Source organism: Alligator mississippiensis, chromosome 14 (genome assembly GCF_030867095.1).
Source record: "Alligator mississippiensis isolate rAllMis1 chromosome 14, rAllMis1, whole genome shotgun sequence".
Lineage (NCBI taxonomy): Eukaryota > Metazoa > Chordata > Crocodylia > Alligatoridae > Alligator > Alligator mississippiensis.
The window spans coordinates 37,216,344-37,234,719 of NC_081837.1; the positions used below are offsets into that span (position 1 = coordinate 37,216,344).

At 52.6% G+C, this 18,376-nt stretch overlaps 1 protein-coding gene across 1 annotated transcript in view; it reads right to left on the reverse strand.

Moving 5' to 3' along the window:
• Positions 1–5,282, reverse strand: part of PACSIN1 (protein kinase C and casein kinase substrate in neurons 1) — a 47,962-nt gene extending 42,680 nt beyond the window's left edge. Inside the window, exon 1 of the mRNA XM_019484882.2 lies at positions 5,027–5,282. The gene's annotated coding sequence lies outside the window, so the exon portion shown is untranslated. The remainder of the gene's footprint in view (positions 1–5,026) is intronic.
• Between the last annotated feature and the right edge of the window lie 13,094 nt (positions 5,283–18,376).

An 18,376-nucleotide genomic window follows, 5' to 3' on the forward strand; every position in this document is an offset into this window, starting at 1 on the left:
ACCACGCAACCACCCTGCAGCACAGAGATCACGTTCACCGATCTCAAGAGGATGCCAGGGCTTCATCATAAAGGGTTCTGAGATCCTGGGACAAAAGGCAGAGCATGGAGCCCATTGCTTCAGATCAGCATGCAGCCTGGCTTTTCAAGTGGAAGAGGAGAGTTACATTCGGCATGGGTCTGACCCAGAACCAAACAGCTCAGCCCATGGCGGTGTCCAGAACTACATCTGATTCTGGACTTTGAGGCTGAGCCTTTTGTCTTCCACAGGCCCAAACCCTGAGTCTGCATCAGCACTCACCCCCTCTCTGTGCTTGGATTTGGATGTCAACTTCCTGACTCCCTCCCCAATAGGCTGGAGCAAAACCCTGGCTCCAAGCTGCCTTCAGCTTGGGAAAGCTCCATCTGGAGCCACTTCTTCTTCTCTTATTATTCATCTGACTTAGCTGGGAATCGGTCTTCACTGGGGTGTCATGAGCATCGCAGGAGTAGCCACTATCTCCTATGGAGGGCTGCTGCACTGGAGCAAGACGGGGATACTGTTAGGAATACAGGGAATAGCTAGGATTCTAGGAGAGCTGCTTGGCCACCCCCGGATCAAGACCACCACGGGCTCACCCAAGCCAGACAAGGTTGCATGTGATCCTCCTGCACTTCCACCACTGACGAAGCAGAGAGAGAGCAATCCCTTGGTGCCTCTTTGCTGCCGCTGCCTTCAGAGACGTGGGGGGAGCTGCTGCAATGTGCCAGGGAGCATCTCCGAGGCAGTGTCCGCATTAGCATTTCTGCAGAGGTAGCTCTGAGCCACTGCAGTGAGGAGAGCCGAGCTCGGGTTTTAATCTGGTTAGCAGAGTGCTCGCAGCTTCCCTTCCAAGGCAGGTGCCAGGACAGCAAATAGGCAGCAAAGAAAGCTGCAAGCTGGGCCCTGGCTGGTGGTGCAAGATCAGACTCTGGTGAACGGGCAAGGGGCTGTTCGCTTACACATAGCGTGCGTGCATGTCTCTGTAGGAGCTGTGTTAAATCAGCCAGGGTAATCACCCTTAAGACTGTAGTTCCTTCGCGTCTGGGATTTTAACGGCAGCATCGTGACCCAAATATGATGGGAGACGTGTGGCATGAGCAGGGATGAGCTGGGTTTGGGATGAATGAGGGATTGTCACAGACCCGGAGCCTGTCTTGGAAACCAAGGGTCAGGTAGCTGGGGCCGTGTCCTCTGACACATGGCGTACCTGCGCCGTACGTAGTGTGCGTACAGTACAGTAGTTCTACTGCAGTACAAATAATAAACTGTAAGAGCAATGCCTGGTGCTGTTTGATTGTGTTAAATTCCCAGCGCTCAGGCAAGGAGGGGCAGATCTGGTGGCTGCCACCTCTGGGTGCTGGGCTGGGCAGAGAAGGGGGCAAATTCCCCTCTGGGGTAAAGACTGAGACTAGTGTTTCCTGCCCACGTCCGTCTCATAGAGCTGCCAGGCTGGCAGGAAGTGGCTGAGTAGGGGTGATACACTCAGGACAGCCCAGAGTAGCAATTACTGAGACCAGTCTGATGGAGCCAGCGCCTAGGAAAGCAAGCCCGGGGCAGGAAGGGATGGGGTCACCATTCCAGCCAGGAGCCTGACAGTGGTCTTCAAACTGCCTGTGTCTGTCCAACCATACTTCACTTCCCTGCAGAAGGGCCAAGGGGGGAGGAAGGATGTCCCGGTGGTTAGAGCACAGGCCTCAGGTCTGGGCTCACCGCTTTGCCGCCTGTCTCTTGTGCGACTTGCACCAAAATGATTTCCTCTCCCTGTGCAGCCGTTCCCTAGCTGTACGCTAGTGTCGCCCTGCCTTGCGGGGCGCTGTGAGGGCGGATGATTTAAAGACCCAGCTGCTAGGAAGGCAGAGAAGAAGGAAGCAGGGCTTCAGCCTGGAAAGCCAGGTGGAGTCCCAACCCCAAAGGCCAGTCCGGGCAGGGAGCTCAGCCTGCTTCTGCTCCCAACCCCTTGGGGTTGCAGGTCAGAGCAGCAGAAGCAGGGAGCAGGTGGTGGCACCTGCCTTAGTTGAGCCCAGGTAGCTAGGAGTCTGCAGCACCTGGAAGGCAGGAGCAGGTGCCTCCCCACACCTGCTCGGCACACACCGCCTATGCACGGCGCAAAGTACAAACTCCTCTTCCTCTTCCTCCCCGGCACTGAGGGCCTGACAATGAGAGAGCAACTGAGCCCTTCCCAAGCCCATCTGCTCCAGGGGCTGCTCCTCTTGCCTTGTTCAGCCCGTGCCCTAGATTCTCCCCTCCCTAGAGAGAAACAACCACACTTGCCTCTTGCAGCAGCAGAGCCCACTTAGCCATCTCCCAGCAGGGTGCTCACCCGCGAAGGGGGTGGGAGCCTGGTAAATACTGCCTGCCTCTCCCAGCACAGGCCAGGGCAGGGGCCTGTGGTGACTTGAGAGAGCTGCCTTGGAACAGGGAGGAGGAGGAGGAGGAGGAGGAGAGACCCCCAGCACTCTCTTGCCTACACGTTCTGCATGTGCACACAGGGACCCTGATGACTGCTCTGGCTCCAGCTCCCCAGGCATCTCCCAGGTAAGATGCATCAGCCACGGGAGACAGTGCTGCCAGCTCCTTGGTTCCACCTGCCCTGGCTGCTAGTACCAGCTGCCCCCTCACCCAGCGCGTTGTCCACCAGCCAGCGACGTGGAGCTGGGGCAGGCGTGGGAGGTCCAGGAAGAGGGGATGTACAGTATGCAGCAGGCAGCGAGTGTCTCCTGGGGTTCCTGGATACAGGCTGCAGCCGAGAGACGGATCCTAATGATGGTCAGAGCAGCCTGTTCGGGTTACAGAGCCTGGCCCGGCGTCCAGAGGACATGTCTAGACAGCAGAGTCTAGAAGGCAGGCGCTGGGGCTGGGGGGTGCTCCGGTACAGGAAGCAGATGGAGATCGGATACCGAAGGCAAGGCAGGGAGAGCAGCCCAGGGCAGCCTGACATGGGAGCCGGGGCCCAGCCCCCCTGTTCTGTGGTTCCCGAAGAAGAAGGGAAGGGTCTGCTGATCTCTCTGCGACAGGGGAGTTTTCCAGCCTCTTGAACTTGGCATCTGCCAGTCATTTGTCGTTCCCTAGATGTTTCATTCCTGCTCCCTACGTAGCCCCCAGGCAGACAGCACCCCCCCGCCTAAGTCGGCATCCCAGGTCTGCTCTGCTTCCACTGGGAGGGTGTCAGTGGAGCCCCCTTTGCCTTCAGGAGCCCAGTTCAACCCATCAGGGCCCATCCTCAGCCTGGGCCTCCTGGGTGAGGAGCCTGTATTCTCAGTTTAACTCCTCACGTGGTCTTAGGCTCCAAAACACCAGCCTGGTCTGAGAGCCAGGCCTCTCTCACATCTACCCACTGCTCTTCCTGTCTATTTAAGGAAGTGGGGGCCTATTTCAAAGGCACCTTACATTTTGGCCCTCTGTGCACAGCTCCAGCTTCCTGCCACCTGCTTCCTGCCCTTCACATTGGCAGGGAAGGGACGGAGCATCCCCAGGATGCAGGCGGCACCGGGGCTGGAGGAACGATCTGAAGGGTCTCTTCCAGCTGGCAGAGCTTAGAGCCACCCTGGGTCAGTTTGCCTTAAAGGCAGAAAGGAGGAAGCAGAGGAATACGCCCCCGATGCCTCATTTGTACTAGGACAAATGTGGCAACATAGCATCACTGGCGCTTTAGACAGTGAACTGACTCTTCCCCATCCGTTGGGCATCCCCCCTCTGTCTCGCCCAGCTGTGGCAGTGCTAGCAGCCTCGCTGATTGTGCCCTGCTGTTTCTACTCTGCTTCGTGCCTTCTGTGGGGCTTTGCATAAAGCAGGAAGGATGCAGATTTGACAGCGTTCGTGGGTCGCTAGTTCTTAAATGCAGCACAGCTGAGCTCAGACCGGTGCCAGTTTCCCAGCCTTTGAGACCAGGGGGAAAAGGAAGGAGTGAACTGTGCTCTCTACAAGGGGGTCTGAAAGCCACAGTCCGAGAGATCAAATTCTGGGGCTGTGCAATGTGGCCATGCGACAGGGGCGTGGACCTGGACCAGCATTTGGGTGCAGCTGTAATCCCAGGCAGCAGCAACCCCTTGCAGGTACCCTGGAGTAATCTGAGCTGGACTGTGTGTACAGGCCACTGCTGGAGCAGGGGTGTTTATTAATGTAATTTAAGCAGCCCCTGCCTTAGGGTCAGGAGGGAGTCCTGGGGTGCAGATTGTGGGCCCAGGGCTCTCTCCTTCCCCAGCTTCACGTGGGGCTTTCTAACCAGCACCTTCCAGCCTTTGGCCCCAGGTAACAGCTGCTGGGCTATGTGTATGAGACCTGTTATCCACACATGTCCCATGCTCCACACAACAATGGATGTAAAACCATCCAGGTTTGGTATTACACTGGGCATTCACCTTATGCCCTGCTCCTTCTATGATCATTGTGGGCCTGATCCAGCCAGGGGCTGAGTGCTCACAGCTCCCACTGTGCCTCAAAGCCTTAGCCCCGGTGACACCTCCTCCAGGTCCTGCGCAGTTTGTGGCCCCTTTATTTAGGGCATTACACTGCTCCATGTGCAGCTGGGCAGTGCAGAACGGAGTTGTGGGGCCTGCTGTCATTCCCATGCCAGCAAAGTCACTGGGCAATGAAACCTGGGCTAAGCAGTTCCAGGTGGTGCAGCCGGACGCCCCCTGAGCACAGGGATGTCTAGTGGAAATTCAGCATGAGCAAGCAGGGAGCATGTCCCTAGCACGGCATTGCCCATGCCAGGTGGGCGTGGATGAGGCTGCAGAGCTCAGGAGAAGAACCGGGTACTGCCTTACCAGCTCTCCACTGCCACCAGCCCATCCCACTGCCACGTGAGAGTCCTCCCTTCTCCCTGGCATTCACTAACAGCAGGTCAACTGAAAGGTGGGAAAGCTCCCCCTGCCATAGCCGCATCTCTGCCACAGCTCACGTGGTGCCAGGGGGCACCCGTCTGGCTACAAACCTGGACACCGTGTTGATGCCAGCCCCACCCAGCACTCAGCCTCGAGTGCCCGCAGCACCGCCTTGGACGTACCTTTGAGGAGGGATGGTGGAGGTCATCGGATCATGGGGGGCAAGGTGCCCACACCTGCCGGGGGCAGGGGTGCTCTGCTGGCGGACTGGCGGGCTGCCTGCGAAGCCTGCTGGGTCCGTCTCTCTGGCTCCGTCTGCACACTGGAAGGAAGGTCATAGCAGATGGGGAGGAGGGGGTAAAGATCAGCACGGGGATTAGAGAGGCATTTTTAGCCAGCCAATCCTGGGCCGGGCTCTGGGTAATGACTCTGACAGCGCAAGGTGAAAACACTACTGCGGGGAAGGCAGTAAATAAGCCTAGAGCTGCACCCGCCTGTCCTGTCCTGGGAGAGACACTTTGCAGTCCCACCTCCTGCCCCCATGGGCTTTCCCCCAGGGTACTTCCGTCCCTCGCTTGCCCTTCTCCTCCCTCTCTTCTTCCCACTGCCTCTTCTCGTTCCTCATAGCTTTTACTTCCCCTTCCTTGCCCTCCCCACCACACGCACTCTCCCTTCCCTCAAGGCTCAAAGTCTCAGGCTCCAGGTCAGCTTCTAGCTGCACCTAAAGACACACCCCTGCTCCCTGAGACGTTGAGTGGGGGTGACACCGTGTTGCCAGGTCCCAGCCAGGTGCCCTTCCTGTGGGAAAGGGGGTTGAGCAAGGAGCAGCCCCTGCCACCCCCTGTTGCACTCATTCTGGTGGTGGGGGACACCCAGGTAGCTGGTGGCTTGTGAGGACATCTACATCTCAGAGCCCCAAGCCCTCGCTGCCACTTCTTCGCCCTTGGGCCATCCCCATCTTTCACACTCAGCTTTTCAAGGCAGGTTCCCTCGCTCAGACTTCCCTCTTCCATGTGCCGCCTTAGGGACCGCGCCATTTCCATCCGTTCACCCAGCATGACGGCAGTGTTAAAAAGCCATGGAGAGAATACAGAATAAAGTGGGGACACTTCAGCCAGTCCAATGGAGCGTTACCCCTGGAAAAATCAAGGGGGAAACTCTACCAGCATCAGTTGCACTGGTTTAGGTTTCATCTGTTTGCTTCCATCCCGGATTAGCTGAAAATGAAAACAGGTGGTTGGTTACCTGCTTCCTGCCAGGTTGCGGCACTGCAGTAATGCCAGCTACCTTGAAGCACTGCACTTCTGCCCCTCTATGATCCTCAGTGCAGTTTACATGGGTAAGGAACCCAGTGTCAGTTATGCTGCTGCGTATAACAGCCTGTCCACGCTAATAGGTACCACGTGCCCGACCTTGCTCCCTTCCTGTGCTGTCCTGCTGCTTCAGGGAGATGGATGCACAGCTGGAGATCAGCAAGGCACTTGCATGACCTCTCAGGCTCCTTACCTCTCCAAGACTTAGATATACCATCTCACTCTGATCTCATGTGATCTCACTTGTATCACCCTCCCATTATTTGGGACAGGACTGTTAATGTGCTGATACAGAAACAGGAAGAGATATGGGGGCACTTCTGGTGTTGGTTGCACAATGCAAATCCCAGGAAGTCTGCGGGGTTGTGCTAGCTAACTCAGTGCCCAGCATGTGCCAGGGAGTTCTGGTGATGGGAACAGCTATTTTTATGGCCCAAGGAGTAAATATTGACTTAGGTGAGATCAGCATTGGCCAGGAAAGCACATCAGCCTTGATCCTCACTCTGTGAAGGTGACAGTTGTGAGGAGTATTATGTCCTGGGGGGCAGGTATGGAAACCAGACAGCCCCAAGGTCGGCGTACAAGAATACAGGCACGTACAGCTGCCAGGGCAGGGCTTGGGACTTGATTGCTTTACATCTTATGTAGCTACTCCCAGCAGCCCAAAGTGGATGCCAAATGCCAGCTCAGGAGGGCACTGTGTTCCCAAGTAAATAACTGCACAAAGTGTATGGCACAGGCAATAGCTCCTCAGGTTGCAGGCAAGTGGGCATTTCTGTAGGTATCGACAGGCAGGTCTAGATTATGGTGGAGCAGATGCAACTTTTGGCCCACGCTTGGCACTTCTTGGTAGTGCAGACATGTTACATCTCTGTTGGTATCACTCTGTGTGATCAATTGGGACCCTGCTCTGCTGGGGACTGCGGGCCACTGTAACCCAGGCAGAAGCATGCAGGGAGAAACGAATCAAGATGAGAGCTTTTTGTCCACCCTCTAGTGGCTATTTTAAATATCATGCTCCTTAGCACAGGAAATGGCCTGGTGTCCTACAGCTCTCAGAGTAATTAGGAAAAAGATGGATGTGCCTGGGAAAGAAAAGGCAGAAGCCTGGCTCATGGCTGGTTGCACCTGTAATGGGCTCCGGGGCAGATGCTGCTCCTGCTTACCCTGGTTCAAATCCAGTGAAATCACTGTATTATCTTGGTTTTAGGAAGAGCAGAACCAGGCCCTGGGTCGCTTCCTAAAAAGCCAAACCTCTGTGTGCCTGGTATGAAACAATGCGCAGGCTAAGGGCAAGTGCAAACCCTGCAGTCACCCACTGATGGGGGGTCTGTGGCATAGTTTCATGCTTGCTATTAGCAGGATTGCTGGACCAGCAGGGGCCCTGCACTGGATCTTTGCCTAGGTGCTGCTGAAGGCAAACCCTGCCCCTCTGTGAACCTGTGCACTGAGAGACATGCAAGCTCAGGGCCAGAGCTCTCTGAAGAGCTTGCCTTCCTTGTGAGGAGTACCATATGGTTTTGCATGCAGCATGCCCCAAATGCACTTGGTTTGTGAAAGGCAGAACATATTAAAGATGATCTTTCCTCTCCTCACTTATAATGCATACCCCAATTTCCAGCAGCTGATTTTTCGGGGGAAAGGTGCATGTTGTGCGCAAGAAACCTTGGTACTATGGTGCTTATATGCTAGATAGCAGGTTTGGTGCTGACATGGATGTAAAGGCTAAATCATGAGAGCAGGTTCCTGAAGCACCTGGACTCTCCATGGAGGCCTCCCTTCTGAGTACGGGGCAGGCCTTGCCCTGCACAGCATAGGGGATGTGACAAATTGCTGACGGGTGTGGCATAACTCCAGCGGTGGCAGGGGAAGGCTGGCTGATGGCACACACTTATAGCCCGCGTGCCTGCCAGCAGACGCCAGCCAGCTGCAGTCGCACTGAGTGATGCATGCTTATGTTTTTCACACCTCCCTCATGCTGATCCTTTGAGTTTGATCGATGCCTGTCTGGGCTGCGTGCGGTGGGGGTCCGTCTGCCCTGGGGCATGTATGCGCACACAAGGCAAAATGAAAGGTGGAACTTGGAGACCAGTTGGGAGACTGCATTGATACCAAAGGCAGTGAGCCCTGGGATGACCTTGCTGTCATTCATGACTCCTGCCCCTTCCTCCCCTCCTGCCCCAGGCTCCCTCCTCCCAAAAGGGCTGCTTCAAGGTCTGTGAAGAGCAGGGAAAGGTCCCTGGGATGCAGCAGGACTGCAGTGCAGGTGCAGCCTGAGAACCCACAGTGGTGGGCTCTCGCTTGGCTCTTCCTTTGCTGGTGATGAAAGGCCTTCTTCTGATGATGAAAGGTCCAGGAGGAGTGGGAAGGGGGAAAGGTGGGAGGGGGGCATCTCCAGAAGGAGCAGCCTGGGGAGCGCTGGTCTTGGTTCTACTTTGAGTGCATCTGGTTCAGCTTCCAGCCGTCGGCTCTTACTCAGCTTGTCTCCATTACCTTAAAGAGCCTTTTAGTACCTGCTCTTTTCTCCCCATGCTAGTACTTCGGCACCACCAGCCGACCACTTTGCTGGTTTCTGCTTCGGTGGGATGAACAGATCTTGCTCTTTTGCTCTTCACCACTGGGGACTTTTTCCAGCTCTTGAATCATTCTTTTCTGGGCTCTCTCCAGTATTTCAGCATCCTGTATCACACAGGCTCACTGGCACTGCATTCAGTGGTCCAGTAATGGGCTCACCAGTGCTGTAAGCTTAGGCAAGATCACCTCCTTACACCTACTCCCCTGTTTCTACATCCAAGGACTGCAGTAGATCTTTACCCTGGGATCTGGTGCTGAGTTGCTACCTGCTGTGATCCCTGAAACCCTTTCAGAGATGCTGCTTTCAAGGGGGGTGGACCCCCATGTCTTTGGAAGGGTCTGCAGGCCTTGTTTCCACATGTAAGATTTGCATTTGGCTGCAGGACATTGCTGGAGGGGGAAGATTCATGCTCCCAGGACCAAGGGCCGGGAGCAGCCTTTCCACCTGTGCTCCAGTTTTGTTGGAGATGCAGGGGGGAGAGAAGATGCATGGAGAGGACACAGCTGGCACAGGGTGGGGGGCTCCAGCCCAGGGTTTTGGGCCATGTGACTCTACCCTGTGGTACAGAAGGAGCTCCAGACACAGGCCCTGGGGCTCATTCTATCCTCACTGGGATTTGGAGATGAAAGGCTATAAATGTCCTCCTTCTCCCAGGTCAGTTGCTTGATGCAAATGTGTGTGCCCAGAACCAGCCCCAGCCCCTTTGCCCCGTCTTTTGAGTCAGGCTACAGGAAGCCTTGCTGGGAAAGCCTCATGTGCATGCTGAGGGGAGTCTGACAGTTTTCTTTCTCTCTCCTGTATTATTCATTCTCCTTCCCCCAGATCTGGGCCCGGACTTCTCCAACAGCTGTGAGAAGCCAGAACATGATGTCATTTCTTTTTCTTGATCCTCACACCTCTTCTTCCCACCTCGAGCAACAGATCCTCTTTGGCAGTTGCAATCTGCCTGAAATACATTGCTCCAGGCTCTAAGTCTTCCTACAGCTTGTATCTGTAGTGATTCTTTCCAAGTCTCCAGGGCCCTCTATGCATAAGCTATGCAAATAGTAATGAGCTGAGACCCCCATCACTGCCCAGAGACAGAGCAATAATAGTGGCACCATCAGACAGAGGAGAAATGTGGTAGCTTCAAGCAGATGAGTTGTCCAGGGTCAGGTAACACATCACTGACAGCATCAGGATGAGAATGCAGGAGGCCTGGGTGCCCAGTCCTGCCCTAGCTGGGGCAATACCTAGTTTCCCAGTACCCTGCTGGATTTCACCCCCTTGCCTTGAATACCATGTGTCGCTGGATTGACATTTGCTTGCATTTATTAGTCATCCTGGATTGTAGGTCACAGAAATTCAAGATGGAAAAAGTCTAGGGCATCAATTGCATCTCACTGCCAGGACAGGCTGGATTCTTGATGGAAGTTATATAAGCGATTGAACCAGTCAGAGCCACAAGCTGTGGCTAAGCAAGTGTTTGTGCCCATTGTCCATTGGGGGTTTGGGTATGTGCACGTGGTGTGTGATGTGTTGATGTGCACATCTGGGTGTGTGATGGCTGCACACGGGTTTGTGTCTGCCCACAGATGTGATGTGCTGTGCCTGTGTGGGATTACATAGCTCTTGTACTAACTGGCTTCTTTTGGAGAGGAAGGACTGTCTTGTGGCTAAGGCACAGGACCAGGAGTCTGAAGGGCTGTACCCTGCACTACTACAGGCATCCTGACATTGGGGCAAGTTACTTCCATTCTTTGTGCCTTCATTTCTCCCCTCTGTATAACAGGGACCACGCTCCTCCTCTAAGCTTCGATCGAAGCAATGTCAGAAATATTGCAAAGCGTTCTGAGATCTTGCATGCTAGACTAGTGCAATTAATACCACTGGACCCCAAATGGGGCTGCTTTTCCTGTCCTCTGTTTCCCTACTGCTGATATGAATCTTCTTCAGAAAATCCCACTGTACCTATCCAAAGTGTCCGAGAGTGGTCTAATTTTGCTCCCAGTCAGGTCAATAGGAGTTTTTAGCATTGACCACAAAATAAGTAAAATTGAGCCAGTGCTGAGAGCCTGGAAAAAATTGTATGCCATGTTGCTGGGTCCCATAAGTCAGGTTGGCTTTTCTGATGGTCATGTAGGCAGCACCAGTACTAAAGGGGGTTTAGAATTTGATGCACCTCAGTGGTGCATTGGCTACATGCCACGAAGACCATGATGCCTGTGCAAGGTACCAAGGATCACCTGCCTGCCTAATGAGAAAAGCCTTGAGGCAGAGAGCAAGTGGTGGCAGGCTGGGTGCCTGTCCCACACAGTGGGCGTATCTGCACAAGACGCTTACTATGCATTAGCTTAATAACACTGCGCAGTAGCGTGGCGGTTAAAAAACCTGCTAATAGCCTACTGTGCAGTGTTATTAGGTTAATGCGCAGCAAGCCTCAAGAAAAAATGTGCACGGGTGCTACTGCGCGGTAACTCTAGTTACTGCTCATTTAGTTTAGTACTTAATTAAGCAAGTACTAAACTAAATGTGCAGTATCTACGGCACATTAATGAATGTGTAGATGCGCCCAGTGTTAGGCATCCCTGGGAATGGAGACTATGCCTCACTGGGCAACAAGGGCTGTAGTAGCCAAGACAGATGGGACTGTGGGTGCGAACAAAGTGGCAGCCTGCACTGCTGCAGTGCCCGTTCTCCTGTCTTGGACTGGCTGACCCACTGGTGGAGGGGACTCTCAGCTGAAGAAGGGGAGTTCAGAGCTAGCTCCTTCCAGAGACCTTCTTAAAACTGGAGCTCTAGGTGATAAACCCAATGAGGCATGGCGCTTCTCGCTGACCCGATTAAGAAAGTCTATTGGGAGGTTCTCTAATCTAACAATCCCCTGCTGAGTCTCTGCTGGATTCCAGCTTGATCCAAGCCCCACAATCTGCCTCTTCTCCTGGCAAAATCCACTGACCTCAGGGACCTGAAAGACCCACTCTCGTTTTCTCTGGTTCCCTGGTTGGATGTTTCACCGGGCTTGAAAAGACAGGGCCTCCCTGGCCCAACCGATTCAAATCCCAGCAGCATCAGCGCAGCTCTTGATCATTATAATATTTAGCACTACTGTTGATGAGCATGGTTGCTAATGAATTATTAAGTGATTGCACTGGCAGAGCTGATGCATGGCCCTCTGTAGGGAGTAACATAGACACGATCCTTTCCAAGAAGTGTTTGCAGTCTAAGAGCTCAATCCTGCCGTCTGGTCTGTCCAGATGGACCTCTGCCCCTGTGTGGGGTCTCCTGGGCTTGCACAGATGCTGCGTAAGCCAGAAATCTGGCTCATATGAAGATCTGCTGAAGGGGTCTAGCTCCAGTGTGAAACATTTAGGTTTCAGTGGTACGGGGAACTGAGCACTCTGGCCGGAAATCACCAGAGCAGTTCTGCACCAGCTGAACTCTACATGAATGGCCGCATGCTTCGCTCGGACTCTTCCTGGGTTTATGTGCGGGTGCTTATAGGCCGAAGGGTCCCTTCCCCCAGCATCGGGTCCAGGGGTAGTAGCTGCTGTAGGCTGGCGGGGTTGGGGCCATGCAGAAGAGCAGACTGGGTTGGGGCCATGGTTGATCGTGTCCCATGGGTTGTTTCTGCATTGAAAGCACTGTCTGTCCGAATGTTCGTCAGACGTTGGCTGGGCTCATGGTAGCTCACAGCTCGCAGGCAGCTAGCTGGCATTCGGGCCGAGCAGGAGCCCCACAGGAGCACCAGTATTTCTTTACTTGCTTTATAAAATATTAAGCAGCTCCATTAAATGAAGCCCCGTTTCATTCTGCTGCCGGGGAGGACAGCTCGCCTGTCAGCCAGGCTGAATAGAGCAGGCTCTTCAGGTTCCACCCTTCTGCAGCAGCCCAGGTCTGTCTCCGAGTTGATCTGTTTCTGAAAGCACAAGTCACTTTAGGTGCCTGGCTCTGGCAGGGCTGTTGGGAATCACATGGGCTAAGTCCCCATCCTCTGAATGGCCTCTGCTTTAGCTGGGTATCTGGGCAGGAGAATGACAGTCACACTTCCCTCTTTATACAGAGCTTTCCAGCTGTAGATCTCACAGTGCTTCGTGAAAGAGGCCAGCTGTATTTTATAGCTAGGGAAACTGAGGCAAAGAGCCAGGAAGTGGCTTGTCCAGAGTCAGGCACAGAACCCAGGTGTCCCTCTGCTAGGCTGCACTGACCTGAAGAGCAACCAGGGTAGCGGGTTGGGAAAAGGTTGCAGGTTGATTTGCTCAGAAGAGTCAGGGCTGGGACTTCCTGACCATCTCGATAAAGGAGACCAAGCAGGGGATTTTCACAGCTATTCTGTGTTGGCTGAATCAGCTCCAGGCGAGCTGTGTTATTTGGCTGTGTGCTTTGAAAAATCTTCCTCCCAGCTACTGAGCGAAGGGGACAGGCAGGCAAAAGGAGGACAGCACTGGGTTTATTTTTAAGTTCATATTTTTGCCTTCTGAAGTGCAGAGCCGCTCATACGTGGACAAAGGAACATACAACAATAACTAACACTGCCTGGCTTGTACCCAAACCCCAAGCCTGGAGGATATCGGGTTTTAGGGAGAGCTTTGAGCCATGAGAACCCCCATCACTGAGTCCTTCTTGCACACGCTTTGGGAAAGTGCTTCGGTTCTCCCTGTTTGGGAAGTGGGGAAACTGAGGCACAGAGAAACGACAGCACCGACTGGCAGCTGTACAGGATTCCAGTGCAGGGTCAAGAACAGAGCTCACCTTCCCTGACTCCTGGTAATGAGCTGTAAATCCCAGCACCAGAAGGTCAACAGAGCCAGTGCTATCTACAGGAGAGTTCAGTCATCACTGAAATTCATAGCTTGGACCCTTGAAGAAACCACAACTCGCCCCCTCCTGCTCCCAAGCAGCCCAGACCTCTGCCAGCTTTGCTAGGAAGAATCTATATTAGCGGTCAGCAGACTTTTCCCTATGATGCGCAGGTGAGCAGGTCTGATCCAGACTCCACTGAAGTTAGTGGAAAGGCTCTCACTGACCTTATGGGGCTTTGGATCCAGTCCATAGTCTTCCACATCTCAGGCTGCAAAGCAAGGTGCTGCCACCCTGGGAAAGGACCAAACACACATGGTTTCCATGGTGCTGGCAGCACCTGCTGAGCAGATGAGTAGGAGATGGAGACGTGGCTTCAAACTCAGCTCTGTCTCCCACGTGCCAGTTCAGAGGATAAACCACCAGGACACATGGGCGGTTACTAATTAGCAGGCAGCTCAGTGCTGCAGGACTGTCTCTGACAGCTGATGGTAACAATAATTAATAATGCATAAGTGGTGAGGCAGAGCCAAACTGTGTTGCGAGTAAAGTGGGGCCTGGTGATGCTGGGATCTGAAATCCTGGGGCCAGGGGAAAATCTCCAAACCAGGGTGGAGGGCTGTATTTAGCCTCTGCAGCAGTCCTGGCAGTGCAGAGAACTAACCCCCCCACTCCCCCCAGCCGCATTATCTATGCTAGGTCTCAGCTATCAGAAAGATGCATTAACACTAGAGAGCAGGAGGAGATGATTCAGCATCTAAGAGCATCTTTCAGCAGAACTGGCCATGAGATTTGCAGGGACACACAAAAGGGGCTTCTCCTTGGCCAGAGAACAGCACCCCCCAGCTTTTCTTTGTCTTCTTTGCACTGTGTTTAAAGGCAATTGCGGGGAGAAGAGACACCTTTGGGTGCTGGCTATGACCCCTGCCAAAGCAATACTGTGCACTGTGTGCAGCCCCTTATTCTAATAGCCACAGCACCCTCTCGTGTTACTGCGTAGGCAGAGCTGTTGCTCACAAAGGCTTTAGGATAGGAGACATTGCTCATCTGTAGAGATCATTTGACACTTGCATATTGTCTGCGTGCAGTGGGATGGGAGCTGAGGGGAATGGGGGAAGAGAGGCCAAGGGGTCCTCCCGACACAACAGCTTCTGACTCCAGTGCCTTGCTCTTCAGGTCAGAGATAGTTTTTAACTAGTCTAGAAAACACACAGTTTTGTTTTGGACACAGAATTATTATTAGCAATCGCGATTGCTATAATTATAGCTTTTCCCATTGTCAAATCCTGAGTGTTTTGGAGCTGTGAACAGTGTCTCAATGGAGTGCTTTGTTTTGAACCATCATGTAGGTCCTTTAAGTGGGACGGATGGGTCGTGACAACTCTGCTGTTATTCCAAGCCCTGACAGGAAGATCCTGTGCTTGCTGAGAAGTGCACTTGACTCAGGCTTAATGGTTAAGTAAATATGAAACCCGGTGTTCAGGAAGGTGTTTGGAGAGAAGGTGGGTCTGGTGCAATGTGCAGAGTCATCTCGGAGTTGCTGATGGAGTCGAGTGACGCATATGCATACAGTGGGCTCATATGCCACTCCTGCCTGACAGCCTCCTGCTCCCAAACACGATCAGATGTCTGATCCTCCCAACGGCATGCCCCGTACTGCATTATGTCTCCAAAGAGAAGGATGAGCTCCCTTGGTGTGGACCTCTGACAGTATGCTGGATTCTCTTCCCTTGGGGAAACATAAGCTCCATTCACCCCAGCCTTTCTGCATTCAAGACAACGTGACCTTTATTGTGCTGTGCAGAGCAAACCTTTTCTCTTGCTGCATTCAGCCAAACAGAAAGGGCTGCCTGCCTGGGAGTCAGCCGCTGCCTTGATGTGTTGAGGAAACACAGAGCTGACTCAGGGTGTTATGTGCTAACTTGCTGTCTTTTTGATTTGGTTCTTCTTTGCACTGGATTCCAGTTCAGGGGGCTTCCAATTTTTTGCCAAGTGGAGGAACCATGGGGATCATGTTTAAGCATAATTGCACTGAGAGGACCCTGCCCTGGTCTTCTCTGCACTGGTGCAGCCCATCAAGATGACAAGTCAGTGTGTGCCAGGCTCCATCCTGAAGCAAGCAAACCCGTGGAACTTGTGGATTACCATAGTATCAGTCACGGGCTCAGGTCTTTTTGCACCAAATAATTGACTTTTGGTTTTTTGCTTTATTGTCCCTTCATCCCTCAGACCCTGAGCTGACAATGAACTCCGTGCAGCCTGCCTGTGCAAAACTCACTGCAGGATCATAGCCATGGACTGTTCTCTTGGAACAGACTTTAATGGTAGTGGCAGTAGAGCCATTACCATTACTAAGAATAAGTATCCAGAAAAAAGGAGGAAATGGCTTGTTGGATTAGTTCTCAGTTTTGATCTTCTACCGGTTTAATCTTCACTACCGATCAGGGTGTATAGAATGATTTTTACATAGTTTGCTAAAACTCCTTCATGTACTAAACCAGTGGTATTCAACCTCTGGTCCACGGACCCCTGGGGGTCCGCAGACTATGTCTAAAGGGTCTGTGGAAGATAACTATACCCAATCAAAAGTATCTGAATACTAGGCCTGTGCGAGTCGGCAGTGATCAGATCCGGCTTTGGATCTGGCAACTTCGGATGGCCGTGATCCAATCCAGAGCTCTGTACCGGGTTTCTGCCTTGATCCGGTTGGAGTTTCAGCCATAGGGTATAATGGGGAATCAATGAAATATCTATAACTTTGTTGTTTTTTGGCCAGATTTGGATGAAATTTTCAGAGATGTTAGACTCTGCAGGGAGCATGAAACCTGCCAAGTTTTGAGGAGATTGGTGCAGGGGTTTGGGGGGAACTGTAACTCATGTCACGGCTGCATGGTACATCACGGGGGGGGGGGGGGTGTCAAAACTGCAGGGGTGGTAGCTCTTACTGAGGCTACAAAGCCTGCCACGTTTCAAGGAGATCGGTGCAGGGGCTTGGGGGGAACTGCCCCTCAAGCTGCGGACAAGCAAAACTCGTGCCATGGGTGACACTGCGTGCGCGAAGGCGCAGCGGGGTGACAGCTGCAGGGATGGTGGCCTCTGCTGTGACACCTGCCAGCTGTGGAGGAGCTCGGTGCAGGGGGTTGTGGGGCCCTGCACCCCTAGCTGCTGACAGACAAAACTGTCTTGGGGCAGTTGATTGTCTATACTGATTCTTTCCTCTCCTTAGCCTGGTGTTGTAGGTGCTAATTGATGCTCGTTAAGTCGTTATGTAGTAGCTAGGTCCTGTGTATTGAGCTGGTCCCTGAGTCCCTGGTCCCTGAGTGAATCATGATTGATTGACAAGGTTCATTGGGTGAATCTGATATCTTTTATTAGACCAACCCAAATAGTTGGAAAATGTCCTTAGACCAACACGGCTACAACCTACACCCCTGTATCATGATTGATTGGTAACTGGGAACACAGCAGCTTAGCAGCCAGGCCTGCAGCAGTGTCTCCCCTCCCCGCCCCAAGACAGACAGTCAGCCCCACAAGCACCCATGGCACCAGTTTTGCTTGTCTGCAGCTTGAGGGGCAGCTCCCCCCAAACCCCTGCACCGATCTTCTTGAAGCTTGGCAGGCTTTGTGGCCTCAGCAAGAGCTACCAGCCCTGCAGTTCTCACCCTGCTATGTTGTAACGCCTAGACGTGACATGAGTTTTGCTTTCAAGAATTTGGGGTGCTGTTCCCCCCCAAACCCCTGCACTGATCTTCTTGAAACTTGGCAGGTGTCATCCTCTCTGCAGAGTCTACCTCTGAAAATTTCATCCAAATCTAGCAAAAAACAACAAAGTTATAGATTTGTTATTGTTTCCCCATTATACCCTAAGGCCAAATCTCTGAGGCAGCTCTGAACCACTTCGGGAAGTCGAACGAGGCAGTGCTTTGACCCAGATGTGCTGCTTCGGCCCCTGAAGCGTCCGAAGCTTCTCTGGATCTGAAGCTCTGTCCGAAGCCTCGCACAGCCCTACTGAATACCCACACTGACAATTCAAAGGGTCCGCACCTCCATTCAAAATTGTTTAGGGGTCTGTAAATGAAAAAAGGTGGAAAACCACTGCACTAAAGACATAAATGTGTTCATCCATGTGATATGAGCCTTGCAGGGAATTTATTGTGTTAATACAATTTGGGATGAGGAAACTGCTGCCCCCTGCCTGGAGAAGAACAATTCATGCCATTTATCTATGAATTATTAAATGATGCAAAGAAAGAATATAATAAAAGTCTTCCTGCCTCCATTTGTCCCTATAAGCATATAGTTTTTTACTTTATCAGTGAGGGCTTCCTGCCTTGCTTATATGCCTTTCTTTATAAATGCATGCAAACTACAGTGTTGCTAGGCAAGAAACTACAGCGTACAATAGTGAAATGATTTACAGTAATCGGGCCAGTAGCGATGTGGATTAGGCCTTTTACTATAGAGCATTGTATTACTTTTCTGGTATAAGGCTGGAACTCTCCCCTTTTAGAGGCTCATGAGAGCCAAAGCCTGGCAGGGTGGAGGCCGTGATGTCAGACCCATGTATTTGGTTAAATATGTGACTGTTTGGTTTGCTCTAAAAAACTTGAAAATGGCATCTCTTACCTGAACTGAAATTTGGACGTTCATCAATGTTTCAAGGGGGGCAAGGACACCTGGATGAAGAGCACAGGATAGCACTTATTTGTAAGGTTCACTCTCTCTCACTGTTTCATCAGAGCACCCATCATCATGGCATCTGGGCTCCTTTATGAGGCTTATGTTGAGAAAATACTTATTTTAATGATGTAGTGGCTTCTTAACCTGGCTGGGGAAATACCATGTATTTGTGTTCCTGAAACGCC